Source organism: Pelmatolapia mariae, linkage group LG9 (genome assembly GCF_036321145.2).
Source record: "Pelmatolapia mariae isolate MD_Pm_ZW linkage group LG9, Pm_UMD_F_2, whole genome shotgun sequence".
In the NCBI taxonomy this organism is placed as follows: domain Eukaryota; kingdom Metazoa; phylum Chordata; class Actinopteri; order Cichliformes; family Cichlidae; genus Pelmatolapia; species Pelmatolapia mariae.
The window spans coordinates 3,730,001-3,744,027 of record NC_086235.1 but is presented as its reverse complement, the minus strand read 5'-3'; the positions used below and the strand labels follow the sequence as shown (position 1 = coordinate 3,744,027).

Sequence of the window (14,027 nt, the reverse complement as noted above, 5' to 3'; positions counted from 1 at the left end):
ACCAGCAGGACACCGGCCCTCGAGGCCTGGAGTTCGACACCCTTGCTTTACATCATAGATATTAAATTGGTGCAGTTTACTGAAGTTATGAAATCAAGATTTTTAACCCACTTTGATCAATGGTCATGGGAATTTGCATAATTATGATTAAGGAACTGACCTCCCAGCCCATTGTTCCTTCAGTGGGCTGGTTTCAGTCATTATGCAAATGTACTGTTTATAAGATTGGGGAAACCTGCAGTCAGCTGAGACTGAAGAAGTCACTTGGATGAGTGACGAAACGTTTCTCCCACAAAACGCTACGTCCAGATGAACAGAATCAACTTTTGGAGACCCTCTCAGATTAATTCACTGTGTGTCGTGCCCAGGGCTCGACTGGGACAAAAAATCGGCTCGGGCCTTTTGACTAGAGACCGGCCCACCAGGTATTACAGAAAAAGCCATAAAGCCTTTGAATAAAAACAAACGCTGTTGTGACAGTGATGTACACTGTCTTGTTGGTATATGTATGATTTCTATACGTTGTACATCAGATAAAAACTTTGGTTGTAAGATTCAGATAATTATTTAATAAAAGGTAGACATTTTAAATGAGAATAAGAAAGACAAGTATTTCTTTGTGCCCCCCTTTCCCTGTTAATGCCCTAACTGCCCCCCCCCCCCCCCCCCCCCCCGGCAAAACTTTGCTAGCTCCGCCCCTGCACAGTTACCAGCTGTCAGCTACTTAGAAAAGTATCCTGGTGTTATTTGTCTCTCAGAAACAGTTCATAACTTCAACTCATTCATGTCACCTAAAAGGTAAACCTTTTTCTCTAGTAAGGACATTATTTAAATTTATTTGCGTATGTATTTTGCAAAGTACAAGATTTAGAATCAAAGTCCGAGTCACAAGCTCTCAAGATCCCCAAAAAACCCCGCGTCTCCCCTCCATCCCCAAAAAACCCTAGACAAGTTAACAGGATAAACTCCTGTTAACTTGTCTGCAAGCTCCCAGCACTCCTATTTTCGAAACTTTGTGCCCAAGACCAACTCCGCCTCCGAGGTGTGCCTACCTTTGCCTGCTGCCAATCACATATCAAATGGGCGGCTCCCGCAGCACCCCGGATAGCCAATCGGCTACAGGTCCGATTTTATGATCTCCCCTGAGCTTAAGACTGGCACCGCGCTGCCACAAGACTCGTGTCTCTAGCCAGATCAACAGCTGGCATCACTCGGACTGCTTGGGAGCTTGCACAACACCCCTGTCTCCAGCCAGATCAACAACTGGCGCCGCTTTCCCTCTGTGCATATCAATCGGTAAGTGTTAATCATCCTGTCCTGTCCTGTTTTAACATTTTCCTCTGTCCTTTTGTCAATCGTTTCATTTCAAAAAAGCCTGCAATGGTTTGTAACACCTACAATCAGAGATGGGCAGTAACGCGTTACTGTAATCCGATTACTTTTTTCAAGTAACGAGTAAAGTAAGGGATTACTATTGCAAAAACGGTAATTAGATTACCAAAAGTTGATTCTGTTCATCTGGACGTAGTGTTTTGTGGGAGAAACGTTTCGTCACTCATCCAAGTGACTTCTTCAGTCTGAGCTGACTGCAGGTTTCCCAATTTTATAAACAGTACATTTGCATAATGACTGAAACCAGTCCACTGAAGAAACAATGGGCTGGGGGGTCAGTTCCTTAATCATAATTATGCAAATTCTCATGACCATTGATCAACAACCACTGACCACTGATCAAAGACCACTGATCACTGGCCATGAGTACCATTCACAGAGAGTTGGGGAATGGCTGCAATCACAGATGATTGATGGCGAAAGATGTACCCTTAGGCCCCCTCCTCGATTCAGAGATGGTCTTTCCCTTTTCACGTAAATGGCCTCCTTGACTCCGCGCTCAAACCAGCGTTGTTCCCTGTCCAGGATGTGTACATCCTCATCATTGAAAGAGTGTCCACTGGCCTGTAGGTGGAGGCCATTTACGTGAAAAGGGAAAGACCATCTCTGAATCGAGGAGGGGGCCTAAGGGTACATCTTTCGCCATCTTACAATGCTGTGATTGCAGCCATTCCCCAACTCTCTGTGAATGGTACTCATGGCCAGTGATCAGTGGTCTTTGATCAGTGGGATTTGGTCAGTGGTTGTTGATCAACCTAGAGGACGAGCCCCCCCCCCCAGTAAGAGTTCTAAGGAGAGCTCTACTCCGGATTACCCTGAGGCGCGTCTCCAGCCCCGTGGAGCTTTCCGGAAACACGATCGATCTCAGCATTCAGGTTCTTTGCCCACGAAGATATCAGACTGGACCATCGCCCGTCTCCAATGAGTCCTGAAGGAGAGAGGCATCCCCTTTCGTCGAGCCGATAAAAGGCTACATTATTCAGTTTCTTCTTAACTTCTCAGCGCTCCCGCTAGTGCTGGGCGATATGACGATATATATCGTGTGGACGATAGAAAAGTGTCTATCGTGCCATTTGTCTTCTATCGTTTCTATCGTTTCTAGCCCGAATTTTACAAATTATTACATAAAATATATCATTAACCCTTTACAACCGGTCGGAGCAGGCACACTCCGTTTTGCCTAACTATTTTTAAATCCCTGTAGAACTGTAACCACGTAAGGTAGCGCAATAATGGGTTTTTTTGCATATGAAACCGTAAGAGTTGTACTTACATCTTATTCCATTAGCTTGCCCTAGGTCATGGTTTTCTTCCACATATAGCTTTGCAAAAATTGCATAAAAAGCACTTCCAGCAACAAAAACATAATATTCCAGACTTGCAGCAACAAAAACATAATATTCCAGACTTGCAACAACAAAAACATAATATTCCAGCAACAGGCTTTGCCGATCCAATCAGCTGTTCATAACACTTCCTAGTTTGTATATAAGTCAGCGCGAACTCTCGCATGTCCGCCATTACCTGCCCGAAACCGGAAGTGACGTCATTTTCGCGGAAAATGTAGTTTTTTAGCTTCAAAGCCTATGTTGGTGTTTTTAAAAGTCATGTTTGACTTTATGTTCTTCTGTATCGTTTCTGGGATGCTTAGAAGTCAAATTACACTGTTGTAAATAGTTTATTTTGATGCACATGCTGTGTTTTTGCAAATTTGCATTTATTTATTTTTATTTTTCCTGTAGTATATAAAAAATTGTGTGTCTCAAAAATAAAACTAAGAAGACACTCAAAATAAATAAATGTAAAGATAAGCTCTGGCGGACTTGGTTCTATGGTAGGTCTTAAAGGGTTAAATAGCCTGTGCAAATATATTAGTGTTGTCTTCTCACTATACATACTCTTAACAAGAGAAAATAAAGTATTAAAAAATGATATTTTTCGCAAAGAAACTCTGTCTTGTGGTTTTGCAACATGGTGCTGCTTTACGTGCACCCGGATTTGCGACATGCTTTACGGTAATTCAAAACAAAGACTGCACCCTCTCCACTCGCTGTTTAAAGACTGCATACTTTCCAGATGACCACAGGTCAGGTGGTATATCGTGATTTATATCGTTATCGTGATATAAAATAATTCATATCGTGATAAATATTTTTTCCATATCGCCCAGCACTAGCTCCCGCTCTTGTTCACTGAACACTGTTAATCTTCTTCCGGGCACAAACGAAGGTAGCGCCTCCATTAACAATGCGTCCTCGCTCCTCTCAGCCTCACCCAGCCAGCTACAGCCGCAGCTCGCCACCACATTTACTCTGCATGCTTCCTCCTCAGTTGCTCCTCCCACTCAGCGGCACACTCGTCTAGGGTTGCAAGTTCTGCGTGCCCCAATCCCTCCTTCGCAGCTCGTCCCAACAAACACTCTAGGCACCGAGTTGCCAGGCCCTCAGCCACATATTCCTCCATTGCTAAACTCTGCCTCCAACCTCGGCACCGGGATACCAGGTTTTCAGCCACCTTTTCCTCCTCTGCTAAACACTACAGGCAACCTCAGCACTGGGATGCTAGGTTCTCAGCCACTCATTCGTCCTCTGTTAAACGCCACAGCTAACCTCGGCACAGGGTTGCCAGGTCCTCTCACCTTCGCTCCTTCCCACAATATTCCAGCTAACATTCCTGCAACCAGCCATCCGATCGTTCATCCCTCCAACCCAGTAGCCTTTCCTCCTCCCATCGGTGACGTTCAGAGCTGTACCCGGCCCAGCTTTTTTGCCCAGGCTCCATTTCTCCACGCTAACACTGCCCAGTTTTCGTTTCGTTTTCATTCCTCCTCCCAACCCACCGGCCCCAAAGCCTTCTCCTGTATCTGCCAACCTTCGCCAGCAAATCATCGCCGGTAAATATGTAAATTTAGCTGAGCTCATTCTTCCTCCTCTCACACAACCTGCTCTTCCTAGGGTGATTGATGGCCACGATGGTTCCATTATTATACGTGGCACGGCCCCTTCTCGGTCGAAAGAGCTCACACCGGTCGAGTTTGCTCTGGCCTTCTCGTTATACAGAGACGTCCTCTGCACCGCTTTTCCCTCCCAAAGACAAGAGTTCGACTCCTATCTGACCATTATTCTCAACCTCGCATTACGATTTGGCGGCACCGGATTCCATCAGTACCACATGCAGTTTGCTTCCCAGGCAGCTGCTCGCCTCCAGCAGTTTAACCAAGACACCTTCTGGGGCAGTCTCGATCAGGAAATCTATTGCCACATCTTCGCCGCCCGTTCTTCTCTCTCCTGCATGTTGTGCGGTGCCCCGTCACATCCCGCTTCCGCCTGCATAGTCCCGGCTCTAAACGATCCACAGCCCTTGCGCCGTCCTTCTGTTCTCTCCCGCTTGACCCCAGCTCCCGTACCAGAGCCTTCTAAACCCACAATCTCCACCCCCAGCATGCCTTTGCCTCACGGTTCAGACAGGTGGGGCAGGCCCATCATGCACCTCGGAGGCCGTACCATTTGCAATAACTCACGACTCCAGCTGTTCCTTGTCTCAATGCCACTATCTTCACTGCTGCTCCTTTTGCGGCGGCGGCCAATCCCGCCGCGCATGCCCCCACAACCCCACCAAGCCATGACTAGCTCCGTCAGCCTCCACACCCATCCACATTCCGGCACTAGAAGACGGCTTAAAAAAAAAAAAAACTGTCACGGCTGCGAGGGCAGACGTGTGGAGGTGAGGTAAGGACCCAAACGCAGGCACTGACTTTAATGATATGAGTGAGCTTTATTGTAGAGAAGAACAAATGACGAAAGGCGAGGGTGGTGAGAACATAACAGAGAAAACCTAAACTGGAAAAAACTAAGAATTAACCAACAAACCTGAACGCAAGGAGACGGAGAGCGGAGGCACAAAAAGCACGGAGGAACACAGAGAGACTCGGGGAGAAAACACAGACGGACCAGCAAACAGCAGGAGAAAACACAGGGCTTATATACTCACAGGACAATCAACGAATGGGAAGCAGGAGGGAGACACAGCTGGGAGAAATTAGGCTGACGAGACAGGGGAAACGTAAACAGAATGCACTGACAACAGACAGTGACCTGCAAGGTAAAACAGGAAACTCAAAACACACGTGAAGACACACACTCAAAACCGCGAACTAAACACAGAGACCTTACTACACAAAAGGGGACACACAGGCAGGAATAACACCAACAGAGGGAACACAACTAAACCTCGGGAAACCAAAACACAGTCATAATACAAAAATCAAAAGTAAAAAGCACAACAACCAAAAACACTGGATCACCGACCCAGGACCGTGACAAAAACAATGAATAAATAAATAAATCACCCTGACCCAGACCATATCAACTTCTTAGTAAAAGGTTTCTGAGAAGGCTTCCACCCAGGGATCGTCGCCCAGCCATCAGTTGCTTGCACTCGCAAACAGACAGAAGGATACTAGATGGTTCACCTCCTCGATGACTTCCTAGTCATCTCCCCTCCCACGTCACCACCAGCTCACGGATTATCAACTTCGAGGTCAGTCTTCTCCGAACTCGGCGTCCCTTTGTTGGAAGAGAAGCAGAGGGATCCTCAACACCCCTGGAGTCCCTCGGGATAACCCTCAACGCTGAACGTTTCCAGGCCTCCCTGCCCATCAAAAAACTCAATCGCTTCACCCTTCTCCTCCAAAACTTTCTCCTCGCTCTCACTTGCTCCAAACGACAGCTGCTCGGTCAACATTATCAACAAAAGCCGAAGCAATTCTCCTTCCATCATGCCCTTCATGTGGCGCCTCATGTGGCTATCAGTCACCCATCAGTTCCTAATCATAGCAGAACTCATTCCAGGCCGCTTCATTTCCATTGCTGACTCCTGTTCTCGTTTCTCCCTCCAGACATTCAGAGCCTTGGCCCCAGTTCTTCCATTTTCAGCCACGACGTTCGAGACCTAAACCCCAGCATCGCAGAACTCATCAGCATCTCCCAAGAAGCGATCGTAAATAGCCTTGCAGCAAGCACATTGTCCTCCTATTGGACCACTTGGAACTCGTTCCGTTCATTCCATCATAACTTCAACCTGCCCTTCCCGTCATTCGACATCGCAACGGTTTCCAGCTTCATATCTCATGCTTTCCGGTTCCTGAGCATCAAAATTCCCACCATAAAGACATACCTCAGCGGCATTAACTTCTTTGCCAAACTGCTCACAGGTTCACCATGCCCAACCATTATGTCATCCCAGATATCACTACTATTCAAAGGTTTTCAGCGCCAGTCACCTGCCACGACCCTACACCGCTTACCCCTAACTTCAGATCTTCTACATCGCTGCATCTCTACCCTCCGGAAGTATAGCGACTACTTCCTGGCATGCACACTCGAAGCCATGTTCCTGCTCGCCTTCTTCGGCTTCTTATGCTGTTCTGAATTCACCTCATCTTCGAAGTTCCACCCGACTCTTCACCCGTGCATGAATGACATCCACCCAGTCTCCAAAGACTGCCTCATTTTCACCCTTAAACGAAGCAAAACCAATCAATTGGGCATCCCCACGCCTATATGCTACTTCAAAATAAACTCACGTTTAAGTCACTTCGAATCACTACCCCATTACCTTGACCTCAGAAAATCTCAGCACGCCTCACCTTCAGATCCTCTGTTCATCACCGAATCCGGCCACGCTCCAACCAGGACATGGTTCCTGTCACACTTCCACCAAGTGCTCTCGTCTTCTGGGATTCCTCCAAATCTCTTCTCTGGCCATTCCTTCCGCATCGGCGCCACGACTTCTGCCTCCCGCAAAGGAATCCCTGACCACTTAATCAAGCTCCTGGGTCGATGGTCATTACAAGCCTACCTGGTATACATTCACAACATTCTCTAAAACCTCCGTTATGCCCAGTCTTGCTCCTGCAGGGGATGCCATCTTTGGGGGTTCTGCCCGGCCCGAGAGCCGTCGGCAGTCCCCTTCAAGGACTTCCCCAAACCACAGCACTAATCACACTTCCTCATCCCTCATTGCTCATCGTTACCAAGGGAGTGGTCCCTGCTAGTGAAGTGGAGATATCATCGGAATTTCAGGAGCGGGACCACTCCTCCTTCACGCCCCCTCTGGCCTCAGCCTATAAAAGCCCCCTTCTCCAATACCCGCTGTTCTCATTTTCATGCCCCCCCCCTGCCCCCCCTTTTTTCTCTCTCTTCTCTTCTCCTGTCCTCTCCTCTCTTCCTTTCCTCCCTTTATTTCTTGTTAGTACAGGGGGTTCTGCCCGGCCCGAGAGCCGTCGCCAGTCCCCTTCAAGGCCTTCCCCAAACCGCAGCACTAATCAAACACTTCTTCATCCCTCATTGCTCATCGTTACCAAGGGAGTGGTCCCTGCTAGTGAAACTCCTTTTGGGGTCAATTTGGGCAGAGAAATAATCCCACACAGAGCAAACTGGTAAGTGACCCAGAGGAATTCTTTAACCTCATGTTTTCTCCAAAATACAAAGTCAGCTATTTCGCTTTTGTCAGTGATGATGTGGCTCTTATTCAATGGTGTTATGGTGACCTTTTTACCCCACTCCCAAACTCGACAGATAACGTCTTCATTGCAGCCTTCACTACTTCATATGGGCGTAAGAAACTCTACAGCTACTTGGATGAGTTACAGGAAAGAGCTATTTACTATGACACTGATAGCATTGTTTATCTCACTAAACAAAATGAATCTGAACTAGAATCAGGTAGATATTTAGGCGATCTCACAAATGAGTTAGATCAGGATGATTTCATTACAGAGTTTGTTGCAGCTGGACATAAAAGTTATGGGTAAATGACCAAAAACTGTAAAGTGGTTTTGAAAGCAAAAGGGATCACACAAACACATGATGTCTGCGAGACATTGAATCCGTAAAGAACCTTGTTGACAATTACATTGATAACTGTCAAGCAGGGTCTACACTTGAGGCCCCTCAGCATGGCATTGCATGTGATAAAGCAGGGTTCTCACTGAAAAATTCATCATTCCCCAAAAAATTCCAGGTTGTTTATGACAACCTGCCAGGAGGTGTGACTTTACCTTTTGGTTATTGATTATTTCTTTTCTTTTATTTATTAATTTATTTTTATTTAATTAAAAAAAATGTTTCAGTCTGCTTTAATCGAGTTTGATCACAGACTTCAAGTCCTATTTTCCTGTATGGTTGTCGGGCCTAGTGGCTCAGGAAAAACTTCTTTTGTCAAATCTGTATTGGAAAACTGTGTACATGCTTTGAATAAGCTTGTTGAAAATGTTGTGTGGGCTTATACATCCTTTCAGCCTCTATATTCTGATCTTCAAGAGCAAAATAAAAGCATTAAATTCATGGAAGTGTTCCTGATTCTTTTGAAGATGAGAGTTTGTTTCCCTCACACCAGAGTCATCTTATTGTACTGGATGATGTTATTTTTCAAGCATCAAATCATCCAGTCCGGATTTTCACACAGTACAGACACCATAAAAATATGAGTGTCCTGATGTTGACTCAGAATGTGTTTCTGCAAGGTAAACACAGCAGAACGATCAGTCTGAACAGTACTTGTATGGTGTTATTTAAAACCCCCCGTGATAAATTACAAGTCATACATTAGCTAGACAAATTTGTGCAGGACGTCTGCAGTTCTTCTTGGAGAGTTTTGAAGAAGCCACACGGATATTCATTGATAGATCTAACCCCAACCTGTCCAGAGCAGCTCAGACTGAGATCAGGGATACTACCGGGACAACAGCTTTGCGTTTTCTTGCCCCGAAAAAAATAAGAGAAAAAATGTCTGTAAGATTGAGAAGAAACTTTGCTTTGTTGAAAACACTAACCACTAGTTCACCAAAAATTCGTAACATTATTTTAGATGAAAGCTCACCCGATTTTATTCAGTTAATGACATAGACAAAAGCCTATACCAGGAAGTCATATGCTCGACTTGATGAAATTTTTAGCGGGCCCTCTGACAAGCGTCAAACCAACAGGCTAGACTTGGCTTGCACGAACCTTGGCAGAACTAAAATTCCCCTTTCCACAATCGGTAACATATCGGCTAGAAGGGAAATAGCAGAGCTTAAACATTCACGAGAAACACGAGAATACCAGGCATCATCAGAGGAAGATGTTATTGATAAGAAGAAAAAAAAAAGAAGAAAAGCAAGACAATTGCCTTATTACCCACTTGGTTAAATTTCTGATGTAATCAAATGTAATCAAAAAACAAATAAAACATGTTTTATTTTTTAAGTTAATTATCTCTCATGTTTTATTGAACAAAACAAAAACACATTACACACTTTTTTTCCCAAAAACCTTTACTAAAAAAATTTTTTAACACAAGTGACAATCATTAAAAGCTTTCAGAGAATACGAAGTTTAATTAAAATTGCTAGCTTTACATGTTAATACACATCTGATAAATCGTTTTACAAAACACGACACCATGGTATCATTTTTCTTTTGATTAGAGCTACATAAAGCAAGTACATCATCATAAGTAACAAGCATAAACGATCAGCGTTGTTGTGTGAGGCAGCGGGACTCTGAAGCGCATTTCAAGTCTCAAGTTGCTATTTATTATCGTGATAACGCTTAGCTGTCATCTGTTTGTTTTCAATATGAGTCCTTCAGAGTATATCCTTCTTGAAATTCCTGTCTGTCAATGCTCAAGGATAGATCTTTCAGGTTTCTCCCGGTAGCTGTGTACAAGCTGTAAAACTCTCTGACGGACTAATTCTCAACAAAATTGGGTTGAAAAGCTTTGGCTGGTATTTGTTTACTCTCATGACACAAAGCCAAAAACTCTAAATTGTTATACTGGAAACTGAAAGGGCATAAATCATATCGCTCTGTAAAAGCTTCGTGGTTAACCATGCCTATGACAAAATATCTGGGCAGTGAACCCAGAAACAGGTTCTCATGATGTGATATCCGAGAATTCTCGGGTATTGAAAATGTTTTTACATTAATCCGTGAGATCAGATATAATGCATTGGCATGCATGAGAGCGGATGCGTGACCTACGCGCACAATGTTCTCACAAACATGGATGTGCCTAGACTATTCAGACAGTAATTGGCATTTTGAGGCGCCATAAGACTAAAAGCGTCATTGGCTCTCGTGAGCTTAACCCTCAAATCCACATTGAGCAATAATCTATCACAGAAAAAATGTCAGAGTGCAATGGGCCCATAACATGAAACTCATGAAAGTTTGCTATACACAGCTCTCCTGACTATTCCTCTGCTAGGGCCGTTATTAACAACATGAGAGTCATGGGCGCCAGCAGTATCTTTGTAAAAAAGACCTGCGCTAAGTTGAGTTTTCAGACTTTCTTCTGAGTAATTTAATTATGTGTCGATTATGGCCCTATATGGATGAGTTGCGCTGGCTTGAGAAATCAACCTGTCACCCAGTGTCACGTCACATTGTGAGAAAATGGTATTTAAAGGGTAATTTATAATTGCAACATTAGTGTCTGCATCAATATTGCTGCCATTTAAAGCCTGCCAAGTTTAAAGGCCGTTGCTGCTCTTGTTTGAAGGGCGGATACGTGTGGGCCTGTTTGAAGGACGGATACGTCTGCGAGTATTGATCCCTGATTCGCGATTGCGACTGCGGTTCCAGCTCGTCTCCCACAGGCTCTTCTGCACTTCGGGTGTCGCAATGAGGCTCAAAACAGCCCAGTCAGACAATGTAAAGGCAATCTGAGGTGTTAGAGAGCAAAAACCTTCACCGGCTTTTAGTTGGTAGAAATAGAGCTCGCTCTCTCTGAGGCTGCAGGCGTAGCCTCAAAATGTGCCGGAGCTGAGACGGAATTGCTCTTCCAAGGGTTTAGCGGGTGCTGGCTGAAACCTGCAAAGATGCATTCGTGTGACTTGCGCTGGCGTCGCGGAACCTCTGTAGCTGGTTACAGGGGTCTGGGAGAGCAGGGTCAGGTTGGCAGGTATGGCATCCATGTTGTTTAAGAAAAGAAAGAAAGGTCTTTTTTTTTCTTTTTTGGGAGGAAAAAAAACAAAAGAAGAGTTAAATTTAAGCCTAAATGTTAGATTATTTATCCTGAGTGAGAGCCGGCCTTTGAACCTATGCCAGAGAAGGTGGTCTGTAACCGGAAGGTCGCTGGTTCGATCCCTGGGCTCTCTGTCCTGGTCGTTGTGTCCTTGGGCAAGACACTTTGCCCTACCGCCTACTGGTGTTGGCCAGAGGGGCCGATGGCGCGATATGGCAGCCTTGCTTCTGTCAGTCTGCCCCAGGGCAGCTGTGGCTACAACTGTAGCTTGCCTCCACCAGTGTATGAATGTGAGAGTGAATGAATAGTGGTATTGTAAAGCGCTTTGGGTGCCTTGAAAAGCGCTATATAAATCCAATCCATTATTATTATTATTATTATTAAGGTAAATCGGACCGGTAGCCAATTGGCTATCCGGGGTGCCGTGGGAGCCGCCTATTTGATATGTGATTGGCAGCCGGCAAAGTTAGGCACACCTCGGAGGTGGAGTTGGTCTCGGGCGCAAAGTTTCGAAAATAGGCAAGAATCATTCGGGAGCTGAGACGGGGCGAGTAAGACGGACAATTTAGGCTGTGCACTGGATGTGAGAAGAGGGGTCCTAAGGTTTTTCATGGGTTTCCCTGTTATCACACACAAGGTTTGGGGGATAGAGGGGAGTCCCTATCGGGGTTAGGAGTGCTGGGAGCTTACACAAAGCCAGAGGGATTATTTTCAGGAGTTTATCCTGTTAACTTGTCTAGGGTTTTTGGGGGATGGAGGGGAGACATGGGTTTTTTGGGGGGGGATTTTGAGACTTTGTGACTCGGACTTTGATTCTAAGTCTCGTACTTTGCAAAATATATACGCAAATATATTTAAATAAAGTTAAGCCACACACACAGGCGCCACCTTGGAGAAATGACTACTATATCATTGTAAAATTCCCTAAAGGAAAAAAAAAAACTTAATGATCTTATCAATATCTTTCGAACTTTCTAAATCCCAGAAAGTCGAGAAATCAGATCCAAGTGTGACATCAGCTGACACTCTTTACAGTGGACTCCATCTGAACTCTGTGGAGCTTGATCTCAAGGTTTTTAAGTCTGATCCTAAAACCAGAAGAGGATCTTTCTGTCTCTTCAGATTCATTATGATCCAGTGATTTCAGTTCTGCATGATCACGCTGATGTTTGCACAGAGCAGATAATGAAGTGAATGTTTTTGCACATTGGTAACAGTGAAACTGTTTATTTACAGCGTGGGATCGTTTATGCACTTCAAGATGATCTGCAGTGATGAAGGATGACCCACACTGGTCACAGACTTGCTTTTTAACCTCACTGTGACAGAGTTCATGTTGTCTTAATTCACTTGGTGTGGTGAAGCCTCTCCCACATTGTTTGCAGTAGTTCATTTTGTCTCCAGTGTGTCTACAATGATGTCGTTTTAGGCTCTCTTGCTGATTGAACGTCTTTCCACAAAGGTCACACAGTAACTCTTTCCCACCACCACAGTGACGACAGGGTTGAGAACTGGATCCATCTGTGTCGCTCTGCTTCTAAACAAAGACATAAAGGACAATGAAGGTCAGGGAATTCCTTCAACATTTTTATCTTGAACACCGCCTCAAATAAAGAGCATCTGTGCCAGCATCCAATTAAATTTTACTATTTACATTATAACACTCAGCTTACTGGGTTACAATGACTCTTAATTTGTAGGTAATCTACTTATTGGTTAAACCCCTGGATGCTCTACTCTGCATGCCACAAGAAACTAACCCCAACCTGCAATATTCTGTACATTAAGTTTTCATGTCTCATTTAAGCTTTGAAATTAAACTTCATTCATATAAAATTGTAAAACTGTAAAAAGAAAAATACATACCTCACAGTAACTGCACTTGTAGAGTTTCTCTCTAGTGTGAATCTTTTGGTGTGATTTGAGGTTAAGTGGAGATTTAAAAGTCTTCTCACACAGTTCACATTTATAAGGTCTCTTCCCAGTGTGGGTAAACATGTGCTTCTCTAAGTTTTTGTATCTCACAAAAATTTTTCCACACTGATCACAGCAGCAAACATCCTTTTTTGTGTGAATGCGTAGGTGAATGTCTCGGCTAACTAGCCAGCGGAAAGTTTTTCCACAAATGTGACAGCTGTACGCCTTAAATCCGGAGTGGGTCACTTGATGACGCTGTAAGTGGATACTTTGAGTAAAAGCTTTATCACACTGATCACAGCTGTACGCTTTAACTGCACTGTGGATGAGTTGGTGTGTTTTTAAGCTTCCAGCCTGGGTGAAAGTCTTCCCACACAATTCACAGCTGTACGCTTTAACTCCACTGTGGATGAGTTGGTGTGTTTTTAAGCTTCCAGCATGGGTAAAAGTCTTTCCACACAACTCACAGCTGTATTCTTTGACTCCACTGTGGATGAGTTGGTGTCTTTTGAAATTTTGATATAAAGTAAAAGACTTTCCACACAACTCACAGCTGTACTTTTTAACTCCACTGTGTATGAGTTGGTGTCTTTTTAAGCTTTCAGGACGGTGAAAAGCCTGTCCGCAGAAGTCACAGCTGTACGCTTTAACTGCACTGTGGATCAGTTGGTGTCTTTTTAAGCTTCCAACCTGGGTAAAAGACTTTC

At 44.6% G+C, this 14,027-nt stretch overlaps 1 long non-coding RNA gene across 1 annotated transcript in view; it reads right to left on the bottom strand.

Annotated features, from left to right (window-relative positions):
* Positions 1 to 9,656: 9,656 nt before the first annotated feature.
* Positions 9,657 to 14,027, bottom strand: part of LOC134634813 (uncharacterized) — a 22,308-nt gene continuing 17,937 nt past the window's right edge. Inside the window, exons 3-4 of the long non-coding RNA XR_010573802.1 lie at positions 13,270 to 14,027; positions 9,657 to 12,940 (exon numbers count right to left, since the gene is read on the bottom strand). The exon at positions 13,270 to 14,027 is cut by the window's right edge and continues 679 nt beyond it. This is a non-coding gene — a long non-coding RNA (uncharacterized LOC134634813). The remainder of the gene's footprint in view (positions 12,941 to 13,269) is intronic.